Genomic DNA, 5,321 nt, shown 5'->3' on the forward strand with positions numbered 1-5,321 from the left:
ATGAATGAGGGGAGAAATAAGTTATTCAATGGGCAACTATTACCGAGTTAGACAATGATGAGATCATGATGATTAGATTGTTTTGATATCCTACATATGTTATTGATTGAAAGGTTAATACTATACTATGTTACCAAGCAAAGAACCTAGTCGGTAAACCCTAAGGTTATCACTATCGGTTAATGAAGGCAGAATGTCTACCGAGTGAAGTTTAGTATTTACCGAGTTGCAACCGAGTAATAACAGAATGCATTGAATGAATAAAAGCATTATTTAATGAAGGAAGCTAATGAGCTGGCTATGATTAAATGATTGGTATACCGTGAATGAAGTTTGTTAAACAATCTATGGCAAAGGATAATCAACAGGAAGATCTACAGCTCAGATTGAACCGCAATACCCTAGCACAAGTTTCAAGAAATGTATGCAAGTTCCAAGGTGGGGTAAAACATTTTCAGATCTAAGGATACATTGAACCTGGTCAAAGTTTGAAGATCTGATGGCTATGATTGATCATGGGAAATGTGATCAAGGAGATTAAGCAGTTGGCGAATTGTTTATAAATAGGGAACTATTGATAAACAATGTATGCGGGCAAGTGTATGCACAGGGATGCTACATAGTGATTACCGAGCACAGAAGCTTGAAGACCTATTTTGAATAACAGAGTATAGAGCCTAGCAGATGGACAAGATTAGTTCTATGTCTATATTGTATTGAGCAAATAAGAATCTGCTTTAGAATTTTAGATGTGAAGTTCCAGATAGATTTTTATTACTGTTATTTGGAGAAGTGATAGAAAATCTCTTTACCGAGTGGACTTAACAGTCTTATTTGTAAAACCCTCTAGCAAGGTGACATTCTAATTGAGTGTTTGAAATCCTTTAACAAGGTCACTTCTAACAAGGTGAAGATCCTAGCAAATCTGAGGGAAATCCCTTAACCGGGTCACATCTAGCAATGTGTTTGTAATCTTTAACAGGATTTGCTTTTAACTGAGCATACTCTAGAAGAGTATATTTCTTAGTGGGTCTGAAATCCCACAGTGGTTTTTCCCTATTTGGGTTTCCATGTTAAATCTGGTGTTATGAGTGTTATGATGTTTATATGCTTTTGAGTTTGCATGTTTAGCAGTTTTGGTTATATTACTGAAGTATATGTTACCGAGGTTGAATCTGATGTTTTTATGGAAGATTAAGTTTGTATGATTCACCCCCCCTCTCATCTTATTAGCTTGGCATTTGTACTTATCTTTAAGTATCAAAACTATCACAACATACATGGCATACATCATGACTCTCCAGGATATGATAGTCAAAATAAGCAAAGGCAGGTGATTGGATGCTTAGATCGAATGACCAAAGTGGAAGATGAGGAAGCCTCCAGAGGTCAAGATCTGATATGTACACCGGATCAACATGTGGAGTCAAGATATGATGCTAGGACAGAGAAGGAAGACCTGAGATGATGTATTTGCCATCTTGGCAAACCGGTTGAGAGGAGAACCGGTCAGATGTAGATGAATCTCTGCAGCTACACACTTGGAGTTACCAAGGTTCAGATGGAGATTGTTGTTGTCATTGATGGAGATGGTTGGAGGTTCATAGCATGAAGTCATCAAGAGTCCCAACTAGTAAACAAGGATATCAGCATGCAACTAAGTGTACTGAGAGACAAAAGCGAAGTGCGCTCAGTCAGTTGAAGAAGCACATGGTGAGTCATCCTAGATAACTGTTGAGGACCAATATGCTTGATGAATGGGCAAATGTGATTTATTGGCAAGATAGAGAAGGTGAAGACATGAATCATAACCGGCTAGTGTTAACCGGTAAGGCAAGTTGTACCGGTAAGGTTAGGTCATTCCGGTAGGGTGAGCGGTACTGATGGAGTGTCTGGTTGGTGATCCTGTCCAAACCGACATAGCAGACTAAGTTGAGGTGTTTACCAATAGTGATGGCTCATGGAGTTGAAGTGGCATGCATGCACAAGTTGATGTGGTGTGTTGGTGAGATTGTTGGTGGTTGGTCCAGCATTCAATGACAACTGCGATGCTCATGGAATGATGGTAGAGGTTTGTGGCTTGAGATTTAGGAAACAACAGAGATCCAAGACATACTGATCTTGCAGATAGAAGTGGGTGAAGGAAACTGCATCATGCACATGATTGACAAAACACAAAGCCAAAAATGATGCTACAAATGACAGAAAATAGAAGACGTGCATTGAAAGGTAAAGAGGATGGCGATGTTGATTGATGAGCTACAGAACATCAAACAAGGACATGGGATCTGATTGGATATAATATGTCACAGTGATCAGAGATGAGATTTGATGCAGATTCAATACATGGTGGAAACCCTAGCATGCCAAAGTTTAAACTCACGTTTAGGCGGGAAATTCTAGTTATAAGTATGCGGACTGGAGATGGAAATGTTGATGTTGCATGGAAGAGTAATGTTGGTGAAGTTCACTGAAGATGATAGTGATTGAATGAGAGAGTGGTTAAACCGGTAAGAGGATTTAACTGTGAGTCAAACTGGTAAAGTCCAAAGTAACTGGTAAAGCAGCAAGATAGAATAAGTTCAGAGGGGAACCAGTGGTGTTCAAGGCAGCTGGAAGGTAGTACAGAGTGAAGCAGTTGAGTGTGTGTATAGGAGAAAAGATCCAGCAAGTAGAGAGCAAAAAAAGGATAAACCAATGAGCAGAGTAACTGGCAGCAGATATATAATCTGATTGTTCATCCAACAGGCAAAGGTAAAACCGGTGTGTCAGCAACAGTAGGTGAAGGTGAATAGAGAGATAGAGAGAGAGATAGAAGGAAGAGTAGGAGTCAACCGGTAAGGCAGAGGAGGTGAGAAACCGACAGGGTACAGTGTATGCAGTGGTTACAAGATTCACTTGTAATCAAATTATTACTTTTGTAATTGATGATGTTCTTGATAGATCACTGAGTTGGAGCTCGATGCAGGGGTTGGTTCTCCTTGGGTTGGTGCCCTAAAAGTAGGAGTGGTACTCCTTGGGTTGGTTCCCTAAATGTTGTAACCGATGTTTTCATTGTGAGGCTAGATTGTAGCAGTAACCTCTAGCAGCATTTCTCACCGAGGTTTTTCCCATCTTGGGCTTTCCTCATATATATCAGTGTCATGTGATGTACATTTGTGTGTTCTTGCTTTGTGATATCTTTCCTTCTCTTACCAGTAGGTTAAATTGGCATTAGGATTGGTAACTGGTAATCACTCTTAGTATTAAGAGGTTAAGATTTGGAAATCATTGATTCAACCCCCCCCCCCCCACCCTCTCAATGGAATCTTGTGTTCAACATTAGGGCTATAGACCAAGTGATAATTGAAGTTTGGGAATAGAACATGGGTGAGAAAAATCAAACAGGTTCAAGGCACGGAAGGCCCAAACACTAGAGTGGGGCGTAATTAAGGATTAAAATTATATAGGGCTATAATTTATGATGCTACACAAACAATAAATATGTCTCATGTGTTGAAGGTGTGAAGCATAATCTTCTTGATGTTAATCAAATTTGTGATTAAGCACACACCCTCACATTTAGTGATAAAGATTATGAAATTAGAAAAGCAAGTAAAATAAAGTTGGTTGTAGTTGCATATAGGACAGCAAACAACCTTTACATTATTAATAAGATCAAGGGAAAAAGGTGCTTTATGGCACAGATAGATGAGAGTTAGTTGTGACATTAGACAATGAGACATATGAAATTTGACAATCTTGTGAAGATTAGTGCCAAGGAAGTAGTGAGAGATATGCCCAATATTGCTAAGCCCTCAAACACTCTCTGCAAGAAATATCTACAAAACAAATCAAAGCTACTTGTTGGATTGGTTGAACGGACCGGAATACTGAGAGGGGGGTGAATTAGTATTCCCACATATTCAAAAACTTTCTTTCAACTTCTTAACCTTCTAGTGATATAACAGTTTTTTCAATTAAGCACATCAACATGAAATTGCAAATGCAGAATAAACATGAAAACATAGCCACAAATGGAACATCGGATTTTATACGTGGAAAACCCAAATGGGAAAAACCACGTAGAGTGTTAGCTCTCAAGAAAAATTTAACTAGTTATATGGTGTTTACAAAAGGGTTGTCTCACTGTCGGATGGCTCACTGCCAAATTATAAAAACGGCTCACTACCGGAAAGCTCACTACCAAAATACAAAGTGGCTTACTACCAGAAAGCTCATTGCAATAGATAAAAATGAACTAAGGAAAGTTGCATCTCTAAATGCATGATATCAATTCTAGATTAAGCTCAGATCACAACTCATAAAAACTTACAACAGATCTGGTGAAAGATCTTTGTACCACTATCCATAGACATCTAGAGTAGACCCAATGAAGGACTGCACTGATATGCCAAAACAAACTCTTGTAGCAGGTCCAGTAAAAGATTACTACAATGTTGTTCGCACTTTGAATCTACTTCAACTGCTTTGATGTCCACAACTCGTACTCCACACACTACTTCTTTCTTGTCCTTGTGATACATGCACATGCATGCATACACTTATATATATATATATATATATATATATATATATATATATGTGCCAGAAAGCTTACACACCAGGATAATGTGTTGGTCAAGCTCAACACGTTATCCAATAAATCCTTAATCAAAAGCATGATAACCAAGTCGCCTCTGCAAGATATCTACATGCTTCCTTTACACAATTTATTCACTTCACAATTTATTCACCGATGCATATTCCTTAATCACCATAATAGAACAAGGGTCAAGTGGACCCATAGATACTGACCCATAAACACAAAACTCCAACCATAGCAACTCCAAACTCCAAAACACAAATGTCATTCATACCACAAATATTGAACCACGCAAAATAAAAGATACAACTGGCATAACTAAAATGGTTGATACTAGAACACACAACTAATACCGACAATGATAGCCCAATTCACAATATTTGAGGACAACTAGAAAGATGAGGATGTGGGTGTTGAGCATGAAGAAGATGAGAACGAGTCCGACAATGATAGCCCAATTCACAGTGCTAGCCCTGGTAACGACAACAGCCAACCTATGGTGGATGTGGATAATAAGGATAATGAGAAAAAGATTTGAATTCTGAGAGGGAGAAGAACAAGGAACCTGAGAAGGATATGCCAAAGGATAGTTTGAGTGAGGATAAGGAAAGTGCTAGAGATGGGTTATTCTTGGATAACCTTAAAAAACTCACTGAGGCAAGATTGGGTTATGACAGATGGACATATAAACTATTGAAGAACTTGGAGAAAAATGGGAAACAGATGGCTGAGAAAA

This window comes from Cryptomeria japonica, chromosome 2, assembly GCF_030272615.1.
Source record: "Cryptomeria japonica chromosome 2, Sugi_1.0, whole genome shotgun sequence".
NCBI lineage: Eukaryota > Viridiplantae > Streptophyta > Pinopsida > Cupressales > Cupressaceae > Cryptomeria > Cryptomeria japonica.